The sequence below is a fragment of the Felis catus genome, chromosome A1, assembly GCF_018350175.1.
Source record: "Felis catus isolate Fca126 chromosome A1, F.catus_Fca126_mat1.0, whole genome shotgun sequence".
NCBI classification, from domain to species: Eukaryota; Metazoa; Chordata; class Mammalia; order Carnivora; family Felidae; genus Felis; species Felis catus.
This window is the reverse complement of record NC_058368.1, coordinates 75,813,983-75,840,021: the sequence shown is the minus strand read 5'-3', so window position 1 is coordinate 75,840,021 and position 26,039 is coordinate 75,813,983. Positions and strand designations below refer to the sequence as shown.

General features: G+C 38.5%; 2 long non-coding RNA genes across 2 annotated transcripts; both read left to right on the top strand.

Annotated features, from left to right (window-relative positions):
• Positions 1–2,692: 2,692 nt before the first annotated feature.
• On the top strand, positions 2,693–6,338 carry LOC109499114. Its single transcript, XR_002156255.3, has 2 exons — positions 2,693–3,543; positions 5,956–6,338. It is a non-coding gene; the product is annotated as an uncharacterized LOC109499114 (long non-coding RNA).
• A 1,487-nt stretch (positions 6,339–7,825) lies between these two features.
• On the top strand, positions 7,826–13,293 carry LOC109499113. Its single transcript, XR_002156254.3, has 3 exons — positions 7,826–8,613; positions 9,247–9,360; positions 11,640–13,293. It is a non-coding gene; the product is annotated as an uncharacterized LOC109499113 (long non-coding RNA).
• The last annotated feature ends 12,746 nt before the right edge of the window (positions 13,294–26,039 follow it).

The following is a 26,039-nucleotide window of genomic DNA, read 5'->3' as shown; positions in this document are numbered from 1 at the left end:
CCAATAGATATTGCTAATTACTTTGTCAAAATTGATTTTATTCATGTATGTATTGTTAATAGAAACTAGTAAACTGGTTAATTTTTCCTCACTCAGAATTGAACAGCAAACCCTTTTATTAGGGGGAGGATCAGTGACTAACACATACACACATGTAGGTATAATTGAACTATAATTAACATAGTGCTATATTAATTGCAGGTGTATAATATGATGATTCCACAAGTTTATACACTGTCAGTGCTCATCACAGTAAGTGTACCCTTAATCCCCTTTACCTATTTCACCATTCCCTCCATCCACCACGCCCCCCCACCCCACCCCCGCCCCGGCAACCACCAGTTCTCTGTATTTAAAAGTCTGCTTTTTGTCTTTTGTTTGTTTGTTTGTTTTGTTATTAAATTCCACAATCATGTGGCATTTGTCTCTCTGTCTGACTTATTTCACTTAGCATTACCTGCTCTAGGTTGATCTATGTTACTGCAAATGGCACGATCTCATTCTTTTTTATGGCTGAGTCGTGTTTCATTGTATATATACACCACATCTGATCTATCCATTCATCTGTGGATGGGTACTTGGATTGCTTCCATATTTTGGCTGTCATAAATAGCGCTCCACTAAACATAGGGATGCATATCTTTTTGAGTTTGTGTTTTTGTTTTCTTTTTATAAATACTTAGTAGGATTACTGGATCATAAGAATTCTATTTTTAATTTTCATGAGCAAACTCCATGTTCTTTTCCACGGTGGCTGAACCAACTTTCCTCCCCACCAACAGTGCATAAGGGTTTCTCTTTCTTCACATACTCTCCAATGCTTATTTCTTGTCTTTTTGATTCTAGCCATTCTGACACATTTAAGGTGATATCTCATTGTGGGTTTTTTGTTTTTGTTTTTTAAGATTTTATTTATTTATTTTTAATGTTTACTTATTTTTAGAGAGAGAATGAGAGAGAGAGAGTGCAAGCAGAGGAGTCACCCAGGCGCCCCACATTGTGGTTTGATTTGTATTTCCCTGATGTTTAGTGATGTTAGACATCTTTTCATGTGTCTGTTGACCATTTTGTCTGTCTTCCTTGGGGGGAAAAAACTCTCTTCAGGTCTTCTGCCTATTTTTTATTGGATTATTTGTTCTTTATTTGTTTTTGGTGTTGAATTATAGAACTTCTTTATATAATTTGGATATTAACTGCTTGTTGGATATATCCTTTGCAAATATTTTCTCCCATTCAGTAGGTTTCCTTGTCATTTTTGTTGATAGTTTATCAGACTCTTTTTTATTAACTTTAGTTTCAAATATATGTATATTTATAATATACAGATATACACATATATGCATATATTTGCATATATAAATATACATATATACATATATAATATACATATATTTATATGTATATATATATATATGAATTGTGTATAGTAAGGAATATCTTAAACAGATGGTTGTTCGGCGTAGTGTCACAAAAATTAAATCACACAATAAGTTCCAGAAACTGCAGTACTATCAATATTTTTGTTTCTTTGAGGTTGATTCTTCTGGTTTCCAAATGTCCCTTCAGTTAAAACGACTTAATAGATGGGGTGCCTGTGTGGCTCAGTCGGTTGAGCGTCCGACTTCAGCTCAGGTCATGATCTCACAGTTTGGGAGTTCGAGCCCCGCGTCGGGCTCTGTGCTGACAGCTCGGAGCCTGGAGCCTGCTTCGGATGCTGTGTCTCCCTCTCTCTCTGCCCCTAACCCACTCGCATTCTGTCTCTGTCTCTCTCAAAAAAATAAACGTTAAAAAAATGATAAAACAACTTAATAGAAAAAAATTTAAATGATCATATAGAAGGCCTCAATTAATATTATTCAAATTCTGTTCCTTCATCTTTACAATTATTGTATTAGAATTGTTTATTTCAAACTAGCTGTTCAAACACATGGAGACAGGGACTATGCTAAAAGCAAATCTAAATGATACCCAATCTCTATAAACTTTTTCTTGAAATGAATGACTAGGTTAGTCAAGTGTTTTTCAAGTACACTTTTATAGCTGAAAGTTCTCTAATTTAGCATCAATGAAGAATATAGTATTTACTAAGCAACAAGTGTGCAAATTTGATATTTAAACATGCATTATTAAATTGAAGAGAAACAATGTAATTGTTTAGAACTTAGACCAATAAAATATTTTGTTGAGGAGGACTTTTTTTTTATAGTTTTATTTTTTTCAAAAAATTTTTTTTCAACGTTTATTTATTTTTGGGGGGACAGAGAGACACAGAGCATGAACGGGGGAGGGGCAAAGAGAGAGGGAGACACAGAATCTGAAACAGGCTCCAGGCTCTGAGCCATCAGCCCAGAGCCTGACGCGGGGCTCGAACTCACAGACCGTGAGATCGTGACCTGGCTGAAGTCGGACGCTTAACCGACTGCGCCACCCACGCGCCCCTATAGTTTTATTTTTTAACATTTACTTATTTTTGAGAGACAGAGTGAGACAGAGCATGAGCGGGAGAGGGGCAGAGAGAGGAGATACAGAATCCAAAGCAGGCTCCAGGCTCTGAGCTGTCAGCACAGAGCCCAATGTGGGGCTCAAACTCATCTACCAGGAGATCATGACCTGAGCCAAAGTCGGGCGCCTAACCGACTGGGCCATCCAGGCGCCCCTTTGAGGAGGACTTTTTAATCATGAACTGGGGAGATATCGATGGCATACTGTGAAGCAGAATCATTGTCCTTTGAACTCAGTGCAATTTCTCACTGTGGTTTTCTCAAAATGAAAATAAAGCTGGTATCTAATGTGTTTTCACATCACAAGTGCACAGTTAATCTTGTATATGGATAAGACACCTTTGCTAAATGCTAGAAAAAACTGATAGAACTAGCTTTTGGTGTTCTTGCGATATCTTTACTACCTTCCCTTTATTTAAAAGACTTTGGATCTATAATTTTACTCAAATGTGGGAATTGAGTGGGGATTAAAACTCTATTTTGGTGGTTTCAATCAGGCCTCTATGCACGAGCTAGAATACTTTTTAATATTGGAGATATAATAGTACCTTAATGAGAGGACATTAATTATGATACTTGGAAATCCATGGTCGGTTTATAGCTACAATAATCTATGAGTCCTATAATTTTGATGATTCTAATGGCTCTATTGTTCATTAGGGCCACAACAGACCTTTGCCTCTTGTAAATAAATCCCATGTCTTTGGTTTCTGACAATAGGAATACTGCCAATCCCAGTGTTTTGGGAGAGACCTGTGTTACTTTGGCATCGCTTACCTGTAATCTCTTTGGATAAAAGTTATCTAATCTCTGGATAAAAGGAATGGTCTGGGAGAATCATAGTGAATGGTTAAGCAGGTCACAATCTGGACAGACATTCTAACATTCCATATTCCACAGTTCTTATATCCTTCTTACCTTAAATACAATGAATTTCTGCCATTGTACTCCTCATGGGTTTCCATCGGGACTAATTTTTAGACAACAAGCTTATTAAACAACTAGAAATAAGTCCAACTGATCAAAGTAACCAGAGGTTTTGGTAAGGATCCAATTTGATTTTTTTTTTGATTGAGCACCTTCAGAACCCATTCCTTTGAAAATACTCTAAAAGATTACTGATATAAATAAGTCTGGCAATCCTTTTATTATGTCATTTTTTTCCCTGTGTACACTTAGCTTCTATTCTAAGCTTAGCTCTAACCAAATTCTATGTGTAGATACAATGAAGATTGGGTAGATAGGAAGGGGGATGAGAATTGTGTTCTCAGTCTTAGGTAACTCCCTCATTTGCCAATGATGTTAAAATGGACTGGGAAATGGACACATTTATACCTTTCTTATTATTATCCTAATAAATTGCTTCTTCTGCTTATGCTAATAAAAATTAATTGCTCTTCCATTCAAGGACTCTGAGAGATAAAGGTTACTTAAAGGTTAAGACACTGAACAGGAAAGAATTAGAAACTGGTTCAGTGAAATGGGGATATATGGGAAGATTCAGAGAATGTGGCCACCAGATTCAGCCTTCCTAGGACATCACTTACTGAACTACTAAACCTCAGATGCAAACCTTAAACTTTCATTTTTATATCATCCACTCAAGTTTCAAAATACTTGATGGTAAGATACATTCAGTTGCCTTTGGGATTTTCTGATTTCATTTTGACTTCAAAGGGCATAGGAAGGAAGAGACCACACACTGTTTTTGTTTATTTGTTTAAGGGAGAGATGGGACTCCATGAAGCACAAAGTCTTGCATAAAGTAGGAAGCAGGCTGTGAGGATTCACACACACACACACACACACACACACACACACACACACACACACAGAAAGAAAGAGAAAAAAGAAAAAGAAAGAAAAAAAAATGACCAATATCTAGATATAGCCAGAGACTTTTATGATAAGTCAATATTGTATGTCCTTTTCTTCATCTCGAGTGTTCAAGGCAATCTGAACACTAAAAATTATACTATAAAATTACCTTTATTTAAAAAATATGAGTGAATTATTGCCTATAGGTTTTCTTCCAGGTAATAATAGCTTCAAGCAGGACAGATGATACAAAACTGTTTTAAGAATAACATGTGTGACGTTTATCCTGTGACTGACTTAGGTTTAATTTCATTTAATAGTTTTCCTCATAAATTTGTATTAATTTAAGTCTTTGAATAGAGGTAAGGTCAAAAGTAGATTTGGTACCATTCTACTTTGAGCTTGGATGGACCATGTACTTTGGAGGAAAATAAAATCCATCTTGGTGCAAATAAATCCATCTCTGTTATGACGTACTTGCTACAATAAGTATGACTCATAACTTCCTGCTATTATAAAATACTCAGTGGCAAAACAAAATATTCATGTCTAAATTATAACATATTGATTAAATGTTTTTGATTGCTTTGTAGTTTTCTCATGCCGTCAACAATGCCCTAGAGATATAATTTATATTTCCATAAGATTTATTCACTTTTATGGTACTTGTGGATGACCTTAAAATAATTAATATATTAATTTGCATATGCATATGATCATTGGTGAATTAGAATATTTATTTTGTTTTAATATTTCCAGATTTATATTCGGTAGACTAACTGTATGTACAGATTTTATAATATTGGATACAGTGATTATTCTTTCTTCTCATCTTTTTTAGTTATAGTTTTACAGATATGGCCTAGTCCTAAAATACACAAGAGTTTTCCTTTACTCTAGTAGGTTTCTAGTAAGTCAATGTAAAACTTTGCAATATGGTGTCACAAAAAGATTTGTTTTGAAAATAGACATTTTCCTGGTTTTTTTTTTCTCAAACCAGTGTTTAAAGTAATCAATCTCATATTTTATTTCAGTCGTATACCTTGAAATTCGTACACTGATTTGTCAGTCTTGAAAAATTAAAGAATGAATATTTTAACATAATTATAACTCCGATGAATAGTCTTAGAATATAAATCAACTGTATGTTTGCTCAAAGAAATTTCAAATATTCTTTAACCATATCATAAACTAAACATTTGTTACCAATTTCCTACTGTTAGTTTCTTTGTCTTAATCCTCAATCTGTACTCTCTAACACTTTTTAGTAATGAATTGTAGGGGAAGTAGAATCTTGGGCAAAATAAATTTTTATGACTGTTTTCTATAGTTATTTAAAGGATTTCTAAAGAAATAGGATATGGAAGGACAATTAGTTTAAAAATTGTCAAAGTTAACACAGAACAAAAATGTCTTTTGATTTTTAATGATGTCTTGCTAAATGTCTAATGTTGCATTCTAATCATTTTTGATTAAGCATTGCCAGACTTAAATTAGATATTGAATCATAGAATAAACTTTACGTTACATACACGTTATATTCTTTATTTCTGTGTATCCGTTTTAAGAAAATATGAAATTCCTTAGTTCAACCAAACTTTAGTGACTCTAACACTTTCATTTTAATGCATTTCAGTAAGGTACTTGGAGACGTAATCAATACGGATCTAACACCCACTCATAATGCTTTGGAATTGAACCGAAAGATCATTTTGAAGGAAAATAATACATAAGGGGTACTGCTCTTACTGCTAATGTCAAACCCCTTTTCAGGGAAAGAAAGGGAAAACTAAGAAAACAAATTTGTCTCTGAAGAGATGGAAATGATAGGTACATTAGACCATTAAAGCCTTCCTCTTGTCTCTGCCTTACTCATTTACCAAGGCACTGCTCTTGTGCATCTGTTGTCATCCATTATTTATGCATCTTATTCATGCCGCTGCAAACAGTGCCAGTGGTATGCATTCTTTGTTACCGTGTTTTTTCAGTGTAAATAAATAAGCAGAAATTCAGACCATCTATAATGTTACGACTCTCCTTCCTTCTGTTCATTTATGTTGATGCTTCGCATGGTGCACACCTTCTAATATCCCTTTCCTGTTTTTCATTATTTAATTCATGCTACCTCAAGCCTATTAATAAATAAGTATCTTGATGTCTTGTTCTGCCTTTCTGAAATTCTCAAGGGAGCATACAGATTAAACCTCTATTAGAATTTTTCCCACATTACTAGTTTGGTACAAGTGAATTACATATGTAAACACAAACATTGATGTTCATGTATTTATAATTGATGCATATTAATATATAAGCAATATAAGAAAGTGATTAACCTGTCAGATGCCAGAAGACACAGTGAACATACCACATTTCTGCTGTAAGTCAATCTGGGTATAATCTTGACCCACATGTTCATGCAGTATTGAAATTGCCAAATGGAATCTCATAGTCATCATTTGCGCTTCCCATTTTCCCGGATGATGGAAGTGGTTCCCGTAGGGATGTGTCGGTTGATCTGACTTAGTACCAGTGAAAAAATGGCCAGTGTGCACCATTCGGTGTCATGATCCAAATTATGTTCAAAGAGAGGATCTGGTATTCAGGATGTGGGTTGATTTGCTTCTACTTCTTACAACCCAGAAAACACATAGCATTTCTATCCCTTCGTTAACTGCATTCCCTCTTTATACCCTCTTCATGTTATTTTGTCCCTGGCACACTCGTTCTGTAGCATGACTGTTTCTTCTTTTTCCCTGCCCCCATTTCAAAGAAGGATTTCAGATGAGAACTGAATCATAGTTTAATTTTAATCTTGTTCCCCTTGCCCAAAGAGACATACCTAGAAAAATGTTTCCATGGCCAATGCCAAAGAAATTATTGCCTATGTTTTCTTCTAAGAGTTTTATGGTTTCAGTTCTCACATTTAGGTCTCTCATGCATTTTGAGTTTATTTTTGTGTGTGGTGTAAGAAAGTGGTCCAGGTTCATTCTTTTGCGTGTGGCTGTCCAGTTTTCCCAGCCTCATTTGTTGAAGAGACTGTCTTTTCCCAATTGCATATTCTTGCCTCCTTTGCGGTACACTAGTTGAGCTTATAAGCATGGGTTTATTTCTGAGATGTGATAAACACTTTAAATATAGTGCTAATTAATAGTGTGGGTCTTAAATTAAAAAGGCTGAGAAACATCGTACAGGAAGCAGATCACTTTCCTGGAAAGACAGTTAACTTATAATTGCGTAAAGTTTAACATTTTCAATAACGTTCTGCAAATACGACCACCTTTGACTCTTACACCAATTCTGAAGCTTTCCTAGTAGATGATGTGATCTCTGGTTCACTACAAAAAAAATGTGACTTAAGGGTGCCTGAGTGGCTCAGGCAGTTAAGCATCCAACTTCGGCTCAGGTCATGATCTCATAGCTTGTGGGTTTGAGCCCCGCATCAGGCTCTGTGCTGACAGCTCAGAGCCCGGAGCTGCTTTGGATTCTGTGTCTCCATTCCTCTCTGCCTGTCTCCCACTCAGGCTCTCTCTATCTCTTTCTATCTCCCTCTCTTAAAAATAAAATAAATGTTAAAAATGTGTTTAAAATGTGACTTAGATTATTTTCCTTTTCTGCAGTACCTAAAAGGAGGGTAGGAGGGCGTGGTATCTCAGGACACAGAGGTACAATTCTGAACTCCAATTTCTAATCTGGAGTTGTGTCTGGAAAAATCAGGTGAGGGAATTAAATCCTACCCTGAGAATATTCCCCTTGTCAGGTATCGTCTTAGGTATGTTTGAGAGTGTTTTGTTATTGTTTTTGTTTTTGAGCGGTCATGAAATTATCAGACTTACATGAAAACATTTCAGAAATTGAGAAGATTTTGAAAAGGTAGAGAATAGAATCCCGCTAAGGAAATGAAATATCCTGTATGTAACACTCCACACTAAGTCCAAAAGATAAACTCTGGTTAATATAGGTGGGTTACATATAGATCAATACCAGCCTTTGTAAGAAGGATATAAGTCTTATTTGGCTGAAGGCTTAATGTCAGACAACAGAGAGTGAGGGAGGACAAGAATGCCAATGTGAGCGAAGCCAGCCTGATGAGGAATAGAACCAGTGAGGGAGACAAGAACATTCTCACTCTTCCATGAACTTGACGCATCCCACCTACAAGCTGCATTTGCGCTTCAAGAAGGACATTCCCGAACTAATTTAAACACATCCAGAGAAGAAGGATGACGGTGGGCTAGGAGATCATCTCCTATGAGGATCATTTGAGAGAACTGAGGAGACTCCTCTCTACCAGGAGGTAAGCTGGTTGAGACTGGGGTGGGGAAGGATTGACAGGTGGGGAAGGATTGACAGGTGTGGAAGGAGCTGTTTTCACAAAATATTTCAGGGCGTTACATGAAAGAACATTTAAACTTTTCAGAACAGGAACCCTCAGGTGAAGACATCAATGCAGCGTCCTATCTTTTGAAAACGATGTTATCCATCCAGCAGTTGAAAGCACTGCTTTTTGATATGTTGCGAAAGAGTGCTGTCATCTGGATAACCTTGTGCGTCCATTCTGAGATTCTATTATTTCATTAATGGTACATTGCATCCCTGCACAATAACATAGACCTGGTGCTACAGCTTGGTTAGCACATGCGTAAGAACTTACGGCTTTGTGTGTTGTTCTACAATATATAAAATAGTAGAAAATATAGTTTGGGTACCTTGAGTACTGATAACATGAAACATGGAATTGAACGGAGTGACAGTGTAGCTGGCTTCTCCTTAGTTTCACAAAACAGGTGTATGACGGTGTGTGGAGGAACAAAATTTGTCTGAAGGAACAATAAAAACCAACAAAAAACATAATGTTAGCATCCGAAGCAGGATAAGAAGCTTAGTATAACATTTTAATCCTAACATTTTAATTATATTTTCTCAATAGGTATTTGCTCAATGGATGAACGTATAAATGAATTACAAAGCAGGCAGCTTGTTTTCAACACTTCAGTGAGATTTCTAAATGGACCACTCATTTAATATAAGAAAATGTCTAAAGGTAGGGGAAACACAGCCCTAGGTCTCAATTTCTTCTTGACATGGGCCCGAAAACATGTTTTTAATGGTTTTACCTGGGTCCTGCGCCACTGTGAAATGTCACTGAACCCAGGTAGAGGGAGTTGGGGTTTTTGATCTTGTGCTAAATCAGGCTCACTATGGGTGGCAGCTGGTCTATAATTGAGAAGAAAAGTCTGGCTGCTTGGGGTGTGGGCATTCCCTGTATAATCACAGCAATGTGCTGGCTTGGCATATCATCAAATATTCTTTTTGAACCTGTCTGATCACTTCCAGAGACAGAGGAGGTTCTATTTTGTTATGGTTTGTTGAACCATCATTTAGAAAGATGCTTCCTCCATTTTAGTGGAATGGCTTTCAGTGCTGGGTGTTTTAGTCATGTCTACAAGGGTCTACTAGATGCTGACAATGCCAGAAGCTTGTTTTAATATTCCAGAAAGGTAAGAGAAAAGAAATGGATATTTTTGCAACAGAGGTTACATTTGAAATGACCCAGGGTAAGAATGACGTATAGAGGCAGATTAAGTCTTGAGGAAAATCAAAGGCGTAAATCCTATTTGCTTGAATCTCGCAGATATTCCAGAGGTGAGCCATGTTCAGTGGTGAAAATTCTCTTTTCTCTTGACAGTATTTCATGCATGCCCCTACTTTTAAGTCCTAAAATTCTATTTGGGAATATATAATGTTGCTTTTAAAGTCACTTGACATAAAATGTCTTACTACATGAAAATTTTTGTTTTCAGTCCTTGGAACAGAAAGAAAACATATCCGATTGCATAACGTTTGACAGTTCGTAAGGAAAGCCTAACTCCTGAGGTTGACGTTGAAACGAACGCTAATGCATGTTCATTAAGGATTTTTGGTACCCAAAGTTTTGAAATACAGTGAGGATGCTGGGAGAAATTCCCCATTCTGGAAGTCTTCTGGGATCCTTTTATCTTTTTTTAACCACTTGATTCAAATGCCTACTGGATTTAGGGGCTTTGTACCATCTCCATTTACAGCTCAGAGTTGAATGCAAGTGAAAGTTTTTCTTCTCTTGCTTTGTGTCAGTTACGACTACTTTTGGTTACATAGAAAGCAAATCCGTCCAGAGTACTTTACAAAGTAGAGAGCTATTTTTCCCCCCTCACAAATGTAGGTAGTACAGGCTTGTGCAAAGGCTTGATGATGTTATCAAGGACACAGATTTCTTCTAATTTCTTGCTTAGCTTATGGCTTCTCATTCTCATGTTAGCAACATGGCTAGTACATCTCTGGCCATCTTCCTCACAGGAAGAAGGTTAAGGAGAGCAAAGGATAAAATGCAAAAGCCTAGAAGACATATGTCAGCAGTTACTTATATTAACATACCGCTGTTCGCACATTTTGGCAAACCTTATCTGCGAGACATTCTGGGAAGATAAATATTTTAAATTGGGTACATTGCAACATGATACAAAAAGTAGGAAACTGTTAGTAAGGAAGGAGTTGTGAATGACTAGATGCCCAACAGGCACCTGAAAGTGGTTTCCACAAAGCTATTAAAATTTAAAGGAGAAAAATATATATCTAATTATACAAAAAAGTAAATGGTCAGTGCAGAGTATTGAGGAAAACCAGAAAACTGAAAGAAAAGCTAACAATTTTAAAAAGTTAACTGAAACCCTACCTCCTGAAAGAAATAACATTAATAACAGTTAATGCTCTCTTCTTCTCTTTCTTACACTTGATCTCTTGTTCTCTGTGTGTATTTGTACTTCGTGTTGGTTTTGAAAAAAAAAAATAATGCTAAGGAGTATATTACATCAGAGTTCAATTCTCTTAACCTTGACCATTATGAATATTTCCAGTAGTAATAGCTACTAGCTACTATTTTACAAGTCTTTAAACGTTACTACTTTCTATTATATGCATATACCTTTTCCGCAGAAATTGCCTTCATGTTTACACTTGAAATTCATTCCCAATTATAGAATGACAGCAGTGTTCCCTAAATGTCCCTTTACTTGGAATCACACACAACCTGGGTTTGGTCCTAGTTCTATTAGTGAAGTTTCTGAAAGGTTTGGGAAGGCAGCCAGTCACTCATGTTCTTCCTTCCTCCCAAGATTGTAGCCAATCAAGAAACTGACATGGCGGATCAGAGACCTGGGATTAAAACAGCTGAGCTATCTCTAATAAAAGTTATATTGGAGAATAAGCCTTGGCCCTGTGGCCCTATTGGCCTCCTAACACGTGTGCCTTCAAATCCTCAGACTACTTTATTCCATTCCCCGACAGTCCTGGACAACGGCCGACCCACTGAATTTATCACATCGTAAAAAGCGAACTTGACTGTTACTTCATGGAGACGTGGTGGAGAGCCCAGCAGAGTCTCAGCCTCTGTGTCTGGTCCCATCTCCCAAGCCCTGCAGTGAGGGAGGGAGGCCAGCCTTTGTGTAGAGGGAGGCCCTGTGCATGAATATGGACACAGGAGCTCAGGAAACCTGTGTCCTCCCCGGTGTCGTCAACAATCCCGCTGTGTGACCTTGGGTAAGCATTTTGACTTCTTTTAGATTTTGTTTTATCAGGTTAAATTGAAAATAATGCTATTTACCATGCAGGAGATTTGTAAAGATTTAATAATGCAATATTTAAAATGAATACTGAAATTTAGGTCTGGGTTTTCTGAACTGTAGATTTGATCCAACACACCATTACTTTGTTGTTGTTTCTGTTGTTAATGTGTAATGCAGAATTAAGGATTAAGGGGCCAACATCAACCCAAACAGCATTTAGGTACTTTTTCTTCAATATACAATTAAAAATAAGTGTTAGTAGTGGTAATAATAGCAATTCAAGATGATGAAACATGATAGGTAGACAAATAATGTGATAAATTGAGAGTTTTATATTTTCTTGGCAGTTTTTCAATGTGATTTACAAAGCTGTATTTTTTTTGGAACACCATTTTTTTGTTTGTTTCTAAGAAAAATATGTAATTTCAACATTTCTCCTTATTCTCGTTTGATATCAACATCGTCACGGACCTCTCATGCCCTCTTTTTGCAGAAAGAAAGTAGATACATATTAATGTCATTCTGTGTCATCCGTGTGTTCGGAGGGGTGAGGGGGTATTCCCTAGGGCCTTCATATTTGTGTCAAGAGTATATAAAACTGTTATTATTGTCCATTTATTTTGATACTTGGTTATACTATCTTTTTAAACAAATTTTAATGTTTATTTATTTTGAGAGAGACACAGAGGGACCGAGCGTGAACGGGGGAGGGGCAGAAAGAGAGAGGGAGACACAGAATCTGAAGCAGACTCCAGGCTCTGAGCTGTCAGCACAGAGCCCAAAGGAGGGCTCAAACTCACAGACTGGGAGTTGGTGACCCAAGCCGAAGTCAGACGCTTGGCCTGAGCCACCCTGGCACCCCTTGGTTATGCTATATTTAATTTAGATGACACAGACTGAATTTTTTCCTCTGCAGTTTTGTGGGATTTCTCAGAGGCAAGTGAAAGTAGAAAGTTAAGGGGATTCCACAGTGTCTGTCAGACCTCTAGAGATCGCAAGGCCCCACCATGCCTGCAAATGACCTCAGGGTTGTGGGATCGAGCCCTGCATGGAGCCCTGCATCTACTTAAGATTCTCTCTCTCTCTTTCTCTCTCTCTCTGCCTCTGCTCCTCCCCCACTCTCTCACTCTCCTCTCTCTCTTTCTCAAATAAACAAATAAATAAAAGCCCTTGAAGCCCCCAGATGCTAATCTGAATGATGGAAAAAAATAAATGCTGGGTGGGGGGCACTACGAAATTCATGACTTCAGTGCAATTTTGAAGAGCTTTAAAAATAACTTAGTAAGTACTATTTGTCCAGGCAGGCAATACACTACAGATACAGCTTGTAGAATGCAGAGTTAACATTCAAATTAAAAATCAGTATCGGGGCGCCTGGGTGGCTCGGTCGGTTAAGCGTCCGACTTCGGCTCGGGTCATGATCTCGCGGTCCGTGAGTTCGAGCCCCGCGTCGGGCTCTGGGCTGATGGCTCGGAGCCTGGAGCCTGTTTCGGATTCTGTGTCTCCCTCTCTCTCTGACCCTCCCCCATTCATGCTGTCTCTCCCTGTCTCAAAAATAAATAAACGTTAAAAAAAAAAATCAGTATCTTAATCCATCAGTATTGTGAACAGATTTGATCAAATCCTTTTTTCCTTTTTATGGCCTTACACTTTTTGGAAGCTAAGTTCATCACTGACACAGCAAATAGACCGTCTTTATGCCCCGGCATAGAAGTAGTAAAAAATATGACTGATCTTGCTTTTTGTGTAATCCCCACAAGGGAGGCAGGCTGGAAAAAAAAAAAAAAAAAAAAAAATTGAATGAGCTGCTATGGTTTTTATTTATTATTAAAATCTATTGCACTTTTTTCAAATGCAAATGGGGTTTAAATTTGACGCTTCTTATCTTAAATCTGCTATGGTCATTCCAATTTCTGTTGTGTTAAATTACCTCCTCCTTTACTTTCTGATCCATAAAGTCCTTGTCTAGACCCTGGCTAACTAATATATTTAGATTAATGAAATGTCTTTCTTGTAGTGCTCTGCCTTTCTGGCTTCAAGCCTTTCTGACTTTCAGCTAATCCTACTCTTATGCATGATCCAATCCAGAGGGATAAATGATCATAAAAGACTCCATTTTATTCCCCACTACTTAACATTACTTGACTCCAAGGATATCCATGACCTTGACTTATTTCTGGCCGTGATGTCTCATTTCTCAAAGTCTCATTCTTTCATTACTCATTCTTTTTCCTCAATCCCACTTAATATGATCCCCACACTTAGAATTGTTCTCCACAGCCTGGCCTGTATTTGTGTCCTTCCATGCATAACACTTACCCCCAACAGATACCTGGCAAACGATTTCCTCATTGCAGAATTATGTGGCATCATCTCCAACCACTTGGCTGCACTGGCCTCTTCTTGCAGATTTTGTCTGCAAAGCCTCCTACTTCTTACAAGCTAATTTTTATATAGTGTGTGAAATCTACATGGTCATTCTCTTCCCTCTTTGGATTTCTTAACCCACATCTAACTCCTCAGTTCACTAGGATCCTTGGTGATATGAACCCAGAAGATAAACCTCATAATGCCTATCATCACCATGTGTTTAGCAACTCAACAACAACAACAGCAACAGTTTTCTCATATAACCTTCACTTTCAAGAATTTAGTAAATAATTTTCCACGAAGGCCCATGAAAAAAAATGTCTGAAACGGGTTCCCATAATTCTCCGACATCGTAACTACAGTGAACAGAATCTGGGTGCAGAGATACAAGGGTTTTATTCCCAAGTGCAGCATTTATTAGCTTTGTAATTTTGAGAAATTTCTTATCTGTAAGATGCCACAAATAAAGCTCAGATTTTGCATTGTTGTGTTGAATATTAATTAAAATAATGAACATAAACAGCACGGCACTGCCTAGCGCATTGTGAAATCTCTTTAGTTAATTTTTAACCGTCATTTCAAATGTACTATCAATTGTGGGTTCAAATAATGCTCCACAGAGGAGTGTGGTCTGGTGGGATTTGTGACCTGAAGATCTGGCTCTGCCTCTTGTCTCTGGTAATTTATAGAAGCAGGAGTTTGGGTAAGCCACTTAACCTCAGTTGTAAAATGAAGGTATTAACGAATGCATTATGGGACTCTGGCGATGGTGAACTGGTTTCTTGAGTTAGGGGAATACTTCATAAATGGTAAGTGTTATGTCAATGTTATTGAAATCCAGGGTTGTTACCTTATAAGAAAGAACAAGTATATGCATTTTATGTGTAGATTTTACTCAATCATATTTTGGGTTTAAGCATAGGAGCAGAAATCACCACTAATAATAAAAGAAAAGATGGAAAAACATACATACTGACAACAAATTAGAAGGAAGATTGATTTTAGAAGGAAGGCCCTGCAATATCTATTCGTTTGTAGATACTTTGCTGCCTTGCACTGTGTGATAGGGATAAGTATTTTTTAAGTACTGCATTTTAGTAAAGTTAGACTTGCTTTGGTAAGTTAGTAAAGTTAGACTTTACTTTAGTAAAGTTAGTCTTGGTTCATGATCCTATGAGTCATTATAAATAGCTTATTTTGAGCTTACTATTAAATAGTCTTAGAAGGTGTTTCTTTTCTGTTTCTATTCTGGTGACACCAAAAAAAAAAATCCTTTGTGCCTTTGCCGTGCTGTGATATTCATAAAAAATAAAAAGTGGGGCTCCTGGGTGGCACAGTCGGTTAAGCATCCGACTTCAGCTCAGGTCATGGTCTCACGGTTTGTGAGTTGGAGCCCTGCGTTGGGCTCTGTCCTGACAGCTCGGAGCCTGGAGCCTGCTTCGGATTCTGTCTCCCTCTTTCTGCTCCTCCCTGCTCATGATCTGTCTCTCTCAAAAATAAATAAACATAAAAAAAAAAATTAACTAGAGTCCCTCAGCATCACCAAATTACTTTTTTTTTTAAGTTTTGTTTTGTTCTGTTTTTTTTTTTTTTTTTTAATTTATTTTGAGAGTGAGAATGAGCAGGGAGGGACAGAGAGAGGGGGAGAGAGAGAATCCCAAGCAGACTCCACACTAACAGCTAGGAGCCCAATGTAGGGCTCGATCTCACAAATCGTGAGTTCATGACCTGAGAGGAGACCAAGAATCAGACGCTTACCTGCCTGAGCCACTCAGGCGCCCCCTCCCCCCAAATTATGTTTTTCTTAAATTGTGTACTATTCTTTCCAGTTTGACAAACAGATGCAAAGTTGCTCAAAGGCATATAAGGTCGTATTGCCCGTAGCCTCTCTTTATAGATAAAACTATGTAGAAATGGTCTAGTAATTTAAATACTGAAAGCATATGTTGACTAATCTTGAAGTGGATGTCTTATGGTCCTTGATTCAAAATGTACAACTGTACAACAACTAAAAAGATTGAAAATGGTTTGCTGGAGTGGATGACATGAGCCGTTGGGTAGGTTAGTGATGCCAGCCCCTTTCTGTACCTACTCCAAGGACATGTGGGCTTGGATTGTATCGGGCGATCACAGTGAAATCACTTCAGGCTTGCTGTTCACATACAATATGCGGCCATTTGTAGTAACTTACATGTATTGGTGCTTAATGTCTGTTTCAGTAAGTCTGAAAGGGAACTCTGTGTGCGTGTGTGTGTGCGCGCGTGCGTGTGCTTGTACGAAAACATTTTACCCAGATCATAAGAATTGATATTTATCTGAATTTCCGAATTATCCTTAATTTAAAAGTGGGGGGAAATTATTCTATGACTGTGAGTGCTGGATTTAGGCTCAGGATTGATATTTTCTGGGCGCTTTCAGTCATCCCTGTTAATCAGAATAATGGCAGTAGCACTGATGGTAACTAATGTTTACTGAAGACATTTTTATTCGGAACTCCTTGAAGTGACATACAGGCACAGCCTTGTTTAAGCTTCACGATTAGCCAAATAGGTAGACATTGTTATTTTTCCCATTCAGCGGAGGAGGAAATTGAGGCACAGGGAGGTAAAAATGAGTAATTTACGGGGGTTTACTGTGAAATCACTTTGAACAAAATATCACAATTGTCAAGGAGCCATGTGCCTCAAATTCTGTTCGTTTTATTGTTTACCTTACTTTTTGAGTATTCTCTTATTTTTTAAAATTTTTGTCTTTTCATTTTTTTAATGTTTATTTTTGAGAGAGGGAGACAGATGGCAAGCAGGGGAGGGGCAGAGAGAGAGAGAGAGAGGGAGACACAGAATCCGAAGCAGACTCCAAGCTCCGAGCTGTCGGCACAGAGCCCGACGCGGGGCTCTAACTCACTAATCGTGAGATCACGACCTGAGCCTAAGTTGGACGCTCAACCGAATGAGCCACCTCGGCGCCCTTGAGTATTCTTTTAAATAAAAACAATGTTGGAAGGGCTGATTCATTAAGCCATTGGATTAGTGCTCATTAATTAATCCATTATAAAAGAAAGTTCCTTGAGGGGGTGCCTGGGTGACTCAGTCAGTTAAGCTTCCTACTCTTGATCTCTGCTCAGGTCATGATCTCCCTGTTGGTGAGTTTGAGCCCTGTGTCGGGCTCTATGCTGACTGCATGGAACCAACTTGGAATTCTCTCTCCCTCTCTTTATGCCCCTACCCCAGTTGTTCTCTCTCCCCCCTCTCACTCCTTCTCTCTCTCTCTCTCTCTCTCTCTCTCTCTTTCAAAATAAATAAACTTAAAAAAAAATAAATAAAGTCCCTTTCTCCACTGGGTGCCCAAAGAGGCAGGTAGAATCGAAAGAGGAGAAATGCATCCATTGTGTGCAAATGGACTCACGTGCTATGTTTAGGTTTTTCATACATGTGGTATGTCTATGATCTTTCTATAATGTTACATGTCACTCTGTCTCAATTGTTAAAAGTTACAGACTGTGTCAAAAAGGAGAAATGAAAAACTCACATTAGTGCAGGTTAAGAAATCACCCGCGAAACAGAAACTTGTGCAAATAGCTCACCCACTCTGCATGACATGGAGATGTGGAGTGTGCAAAGCGGTGCCCAGGACCGAGGCTGTCGGGGGGCTTCAAGATGCCGTTAGAAAGTACAGCCATCTTGGAAGACACCATAGTTTCCCGAAAGACGAAAGACGTACAACTAGCCGTGAACTTCTAACAGTTTGGGAGTTTGCTACTAACGTTTTCAAGGCAGTCAGTGGAAAGGATGTGCAAATACGGATGTGTTCACCAGTGCTGAAAGAATGGAGTTGTGTTTGTGAGTGTTGTTGCTTTAATGGGAGAAGCACACACAGAGGACAGTTTTGGTTTGAAATTGGAATCTTTCATTCCAGTCTTCGAGTCTGTTTCTCAAAGGACTAATCACATTCAAGACTTACATTCTTGAAGTCGGCTCCTCATGGGTTCCTTTCTTGGGTAATAATTCTTGTGGACATATGGAAAATGATTTTTTGAGTCATATAAGTCAATATCTGATAAAATGGATTTAGCAGAAACTTTCCAAATATTCACCATTTGGCTGAGGCTAAGCCTGGAGTGTTTAAAGCCCAAATGGAGAATTTTTTTTTGAGAAAGTTATGAATGAATGGATACTAGTTTATTATGGAAATACAATTGTAACCAAGCACTATAATGTGTCTAGACATACGGGGCTCGCTTGCCAAAAATGAAGTGTTCTAGCTTTAAGAGAAATCCTCATGGAAAGTGCACAAGATGTTACATGGTGAGAATTCTACCAAAGACCCATATGTGCTCCTGGCACCATTTGGAACTTGTTCCTTTTTTTAGGAAGGGATTCTTATAGGTAGGTACGAAGCTGTGAAGTGCTATTCCTCGGACATAAGCATAGGTCTGGGAGAGAAAAAATACTGTGTAAAGGAAAACAGTTTTAAGACCTTTGAAGATCCCTGTACTTTTCTGATTTTATTATTTTGTTTAAGGGCATTTGACAAAGCTATTGCTGCGTGACGATTTTAGAAGAGCTTCGTCAATGACTAATTCAGCAGTTCGTTTCCCTTCTCTGACATTTTTTTTTTAAGATTCTGTTGTAATTCTTTAGACTCTCAGAGGTTGTAGGGTAAAACCCAAGACCCCAAATATGACAAGGGTGAGAAAGGAATTCCTTAAGAGTTAGAAAAGGAAGAGGGGATTTTCGAGGTTTCTATCTTTGATGGATATTTTTAAGGATAACCCCTTTGACGGAAAAAGGAAAACAATACGGATGTGCACCTTGAAAATTCTCATTCTCTACCTCCGATTGATTTTGAGATCACCAACAAGACGGTATTTCGAAGAGTTTGATTTTGATTTCCTGGAAGTCTGTCCTCTGAGGCTGTAATTTTTAAGCGTGTGTGTGTGTGTGTGTGTGTGTGCACGCGCGCGCGCGAGAGAGAGTGCCTGTGTGTGCGCACGCGTGCGCACGTTTGTGAGCTATCCAGCAATCGAATTCACTTCCAAGCACTTATTTTTACAAATGACTTTATAAGGCCTGAAAGAAGAATTATTCTCTAGCGTTTTTAAAAGCACTTCCAGCAGCGTGTCTCCAGAGTCAAATACAGCTGTCTTCATCATTTTTACATATAGACTTCCTCAAACACTAAAAAGAATGATAATCGCCTAATTATAAATTCGCTGTTAATATAGCCTTAGAGCTGAGAACATTTCACTCCAGTAGTTAATTTAGTCTGTGGTAAATTCTCACTGTTATTTAATGTCATTTATCACCTGCTGTTTTGTCTTACTGAGAACATCCTGCCTGCCCCACACTGTCTACAGTACATGGACCTTCTGTGACTTTAATGTGCTCAGAACAAAGGCTCCAAAGTGCTTCTATCACGAGGATTTTGGCAACTTGCCTTAGATATATTCAAGCCATTTTGCTGCTTGTCACTCAGTGCTGTACAAATTGAACTCAGAGGAGAGGTAAAAAGGGTCTATGAGGCATTTTTTTTTCTGGGAAGAATATGCTAATAAAGCATCATCAGCAGGAAGCAGGCTGTGTCTGAAAGAGTTTTGTCAACTCTGAATTAATTTTGTGTGTTAAGAAACACGGGGGTGCTTCTAGAACCGGTCTGTGGTAATTAATCCTTCCTGTTTCTGGAAGAACAGAACTGTAATAAATGCAGCCCAGATTTAACAGATGTGTGCACACAATGTCTGCTTTATGAGGAGTAAAACAAAATGATGGGTACAGAACAAAAAAATATTGATTTAAAAAACTAAAACAGTATGGAAAGCACGAAGCTTGGAATTCCCAGAGTTTATGCAAATATCGTATTCCTTTAAATGTTCACAGACAACGTGTTTGGGAAACATCTGTCCGTGGGGTTGGTGCTAGGAAGAGACTCAAAAGGACAGATGTTTCTTGTTCCTTAGAAAATTGAGTAAAAAAAAAAAAATTGCACACAGGCCTAAGGTGAGGGGTGAAGTTCATTGGACCTACGTGTGTTTGGAATTGGACCCAAGTAATCAAACGGTGACCTTACCCGGGAATGAATCTCTCATTATTCTCTTCCTTTTTGTTCCCCCCAAATATGTTATGGAGGAAGGAATTCAAGTTCTATTATCTGCAACTATGAATACGACTCTGGTGCGGCGGTTTGAATGATGTCACGAACAGGAGAGTTTGGCTTTCAAAACTGGACGGGCAAATTGCTTTGCCAATGCTGATATCTGATACACTCAGACACAAGATTCACAGCAAGGTGAATAAGGGCAGGTTGACATGGTATTCATTAAAACAAATCTATATAGAAAAAAGCATTTTCAGGTCAGGGCTACCAAAGCAATCTAGCTCATTAGCTCGTGTCCCTGCCTTCTTCTTCCTTTCTTTCTTTTTTTTTTTTTTTTTTTCGTTTTCTTTTTATCTCATTAAGCTACCCCTGCCAATATGGCTAGGAGGCATGAATCTGACATGGTTAAGTTAAAATGGACTAATGGGGAAAATGCCCAGCCAGCAGCAAGCATTTTGATAGGGCCTGCTTTAAACAGATTTTAATATGTCTTTCTCTTCTATCATGAAGAGATCCTCAGTGTACATTTAAAGATTGAGAATCAGGATTTGAGGGCCTAATGTGAAGAGAATGTAATAAAATCCAGCTCTTCCCCATTGCCTATAGCTTGTCATATAGAGTAAATATCGAAAACACTTTAACTCACTTTCAATGAACTGTATTGCTTACTTCATGCAAAATAGCAATTCCTTTTGGCTTTGGCAATATTACCCACGGAACAGTGGTTTTAAAGTCAGTCTTGGTTAACCCTTTACATTTCAACATCAATTTCACGTAGGGGCCTTTTACTTCAAAGAATGTCAGCTTTCAACATGGTGGTTTTGCCGGATTATTTGGTATGTTGTGTACAAGGTCTTTGATTAGCTGTCTTCAACGTTACTGAGGGTGCACATCAAAGTCAATCATTTAATTGTTCAAAGTTGTTGATATATTTCAGTGAAATAAAAGACTAGAAAATACCTGTGATTCTCATGGGAAGAGCAATGCTACTGAACAAACCTCCTCATTGCATGTTTTCTTTTAAAGTCTAGTTAATTAGGGCATTCATAGAGAACACACATTTTGTGCCGTGTGTTATCTGTAGCTTATCAAAGTCTAAGTGAAAGCTTAAGCTACCTCCAGAGTTAAATCATTAACTCTTTTTTTTTTTAATATGTATTTCCTCATTCAACTCTAATGAAACTCCATAGGCTGTATTTAAGTGTTACAAAAATAAGATCATTGCCTGCCCTTGAGGAAGTCATACTCTAACCTGGCTCCTCTGGACATTTACCATTTCATTTATAAAATATAATAAGAAAATTCAAGACCCAGGAAAAATGATGTAGAGTTCACTGGCTCACAGGGTTTCCACTGATGAAAAACTGTTCCAAATGGAAGGACCAGCGTATGTGGAGGTCTATAAGACCAGGGCTTCTTAAAATGATTTTCAGAAGTACTTTGCCAGGAACTTAGGGTCTACAGATCTTCATCCAAAGCTTCCTCCTTAGTTAGCGCAAAGAACTCCACAGGTCACGGATAAACACTCTGGAGTCTTCTAATGTAACAAGGATGCTAATCACGAGACCCGGTTTGGATCAGCATGGTGCCGAATGTAAACTTGGGGCAGTATATCTTAAAAATTACCGGGGAATGTGGAAATACAGCATAATGGCAGAGAAGTGTGGGAGCCCAGAGTCACAGCAGGAAAGTCAAAATTAAAGCCTTCCAAAGAAATCTTGGAATCTCTTCTTTGACCTACTTCAAAGCTCCTGTGGGTTTGAGGGAGGATGGGTCAGGTCGTCCTTGAGGCATCATAAACCCTCTGTTCATCAATGAGTACTCATCCCCAGGGTTGGGGAACTCAGTTGGCGAGTAATGTCCCTTTTCACAGTTGTTTTCAAAGCACAGTTTAAATTGAAATCATCTGGGCAGTTCCAGGTTCTCACCTCTAGTGATTCTGATTTTCTAAAACGTTCATATCCTTGGAAGAGGGTATCCTTGAGAAGTGGTTAGCACAGTACTCACCAGGTGTTTAGTAAATGCAAGCTTTAATGATTATAACTGTGGTGGTTGTTAGGACTAACAATTCCCAAAGATGATTTTGATGCAACCCGTGCTCAGGAATCACTGTCTCGGAATACAAGAACTCAATGTTGCCATCCTGCAATTCTCCTGGAGTTCTTACATGGGGATGTGAAGAATGCATACCAGAAGTCATGGCTGGATGCGGTGTGTTTCTGTTTTGTCATGTGATTGCTAAATATATGTATATGAGAACCTCAGAGAGCCCTTTGTGTGACTCCAAGGCAAACCTAATGACATTGAATATTGCCATTTTCCATGACTACTCGTGTGTTCAAATTTCAGGATTTTCTAAGGATAGGAGTTATGTTCATGACATCCTTGCTTCCCCTAGATGTGCTACTTGGTGGTTGAGAATAAGGTGGGAGGGAGGAAAAATCTAGAGCTAAACTATTCCAAAATGGACTAGACGTTTAGAGTTTGACACCAGAAATACCGTATTGTAACCCATGCCCACTTAACTTTGATTTGATTCACACACCTTCCAAGATTCTACATAGATCATAACATCTCCCTCTCTATGTGCCTTCTTGGACTCAGTGTAGTCTGGACCGTTTAGACTGATCTTGCCGGGAACATAAAATTGAAGTTGCTGTATTTTTTCAAAGTGGCTGGTAGAAATCGGTTTCTAAAACCTTGCCAATTCTTTCCCCATCTTCAGCTAGTGATAATAAACAATATCATGTGAAACCTTCAACGTGTTTAAAGATGGAGACAGAAGATGTCCCTTCCAAATTGCTATCAATAAAAGCAATAACAATATTGTTATTAAAACCTCACAGTGCATCAGGGAGTAAGAGTAAAGAGTTAGTAAATCTGTTCACCATTCTGGACTCCTGCTTAGGAATGTTCTCAGATCCCAATGTGGCACTGTTGTGTGTAATATCCCCGGGCGAGTGCATAAAATAACAGTGGTAATGAGGTGTGCAGAAACATGCTTATCTCTTTTCACCCATCATCCCGGGGCCGGGATAACATGGACTAAATGAAAAAGCAACCTTTAGCAGGTTAACGTATCCCAGATACAAAATTAGTGAAGGCTTTGGAAAGGTTTGTCTGAAGAATTGGCCAAAATTTGGTTCCACGTAGGAAAGGACTTGCCTTTCTCCCGTCTGCCTCCCCAGTCCCCAAACACCACCTCCAGTCCACTCTGTTCGGGATAAATCAGTTTGTCAGAGCCACTGAGCACCTAGGTGGGGGGATGTTCCTGGTAATTAAGGTTTCTAACTGCAGCTGTTTTTGTATCTTGGCTTTTAACCTGATGTTGATGGGGGAAGCCATCCTTAAAACATCTGGGTACCTCGCTGAAACAATAGCATAGCTTCTGCAGTAATCTTGTGTAATTTCTGGTGAATAGTAGGGTACATTTAAACAGTTCTAATGGAGTGAACAATACTGTTTTAAAGGGCTTTGATCATTACTTATCTTTCAGCTGATTATAGGAATCTTGTTGGAAGCGTTCAAAGGATTTTTAATTTTGAATCTCTTTATGTCTTCAACCTAGTGATGACACTAATTTCCCCCACTGCCTGTGAAAGGAAGCCTAGTTTTGTCCTCAGACGTTTTTGTTCCCTATGTCATGTCTTTTGTGTATGCAGATGGGGCTGATTAATTCCAAGGCCTTTGCCACATTAAAAAATAATTTAAATAACTAGACATGGTAAAGACAACCGAAGTGTTTCTGTTTAAGGAGGAAACTGCCGACAATACAAATACGTACATTCAATTTTTATTTCTTCCAAACAAAAATGATGCCACTGTTTGCCCTTCGTGTATAAATGGTATCTCCGTATCTTGGAGATACTAGAATTTTCTGAATTAACCACCTTTCCCTTGTTCTTTTCTTTAATATTCACCCGAAAGGGAAAAGGCAATGCTCATTTAACAGACTCGAAAGAAGTAGAAATTACTATAGAAGGAGACAGTTGCATTCAGCATCCACACATCACCCAACAGGATAATTGTGAAGGAGAAAAAGTCTCAGAAGAAAATGGAACATTTGTGTGTTCTGTAATTGTAACAAAATACAAACAACTAATTAAAGGTCTTATGTTAGGCAGTTTTCTTTAACCATGAAAACCTGTCTCCTGTAACATTTAAGCAGGTGTCTACAATTGACTTTTTTTTTTAAAGCATTGTATGTTTCCTGAGGTATTTAATGACAATTGTGTGACAACATCACATTAATAGAATATTTGATTACCTGTATATGGCAACATTTGTTATTTTTTCCCCCCACTGGTGAGTATCCAAGTTCCCTCCTTTCATCCGGCAGCCCCTCTCCCTTTTGGGGGGGAGGAGCCCCCTGGTTTGTGTTGTCTCGGCAGGAAATCGGTTTCCTGGGTGTGCTGCCCACACTGAAGCCACCTGTCCTCTGATCGTGCTTGGGGAGGGGAGACAGGCACTTGACTCAAACCGTGCCAGTCAGAAGCTTGGTATTAGGATGCTGGGTCTTGAGCTGGTGCCGCAAAGACTGAAAGATACTGTGTCTCCTGTCGTAGAAGCAGCCGCCCATCGGCCAACCAGAGACCTCACCTGGGCTTCCTGCTCTCCGACCCCAAATCGCACCAATTCTTTGATTCCCGACATCTTCCCAGTAAATCGATGCATTTGGTTGAGATAGCCGGGTTCCATTTTTGACTTTTATTATGTCAGTACAAAAACTCCAAACTGATATAATCTGATAGGAATATAATAGGAAACTGCGCTATGGTAATAGGATTTCTTTTCATTAGTGTGTTGTTTTATGACTGCATTTTGAAGGTATTATTTATGATACAAAGTAAGAAAGTGTAACATAACAGATGTATTGAAAAGTAGCCAACAAACCAACAAAAACAAAACAAAACAAAACAAACACCTTCAAATGTTCTGTGAACTCCAGGCAAATTTGGACAACAGCATCACCACTGACCTCCTTCAGCAATGATGAACTCCGAGCTGAGAAGCCAAGCAGAGCTTCCAAGGAGAACTCAGTTCTGGTCTGAGTGTTGAAACTGAACTGATGTGGGCCTTTGTTTCTAGAAGTGTGACCTGTGGACCAACAACATCAGCATCATCTGGGGACTTCTTAGAAATGCAGTCTCTTGGGTCCTACTCCAGACCCATCGAACCCGTAGCTGCAGTTAACAAGATGCCCAATTAGTCGTGTGGACATTACAGTCTGAAATAATGGTGTGGCTCAAGTAGTGCCCATGAGATGCGGTCTCTACCATGTGACAATGACAATGGCCAGATGGAACTGTAGCCCCCAAACCAGCGTGTGCAAAAAAAAAAAAATTGTCTAATTGGATCTGAAAACAATTCTAAAATTAGAAGTTGGATCCGTGATTTATGTTGGTGTGTGTGTGCGTGTGTGTGCGTATGTGCCTGTCTGGCTACGTAAGAGTGCTTCAAATTCCTTAATATCCAAATGCTGTATCGTTGGCTAATTAAGAATTCTAGAACTAGAAAGGGTAAGGAAAAAAAGTATCGTGCAGCTTTAGATGAGGAAGTTGAGACATTTCCTCCACAGTCAATCAGATACTTCTCCCAAAGCATCAACATTATTCTCTGTTTACTGACTAGAGCCTGAGACAGAAAACTCTTCGTGAAA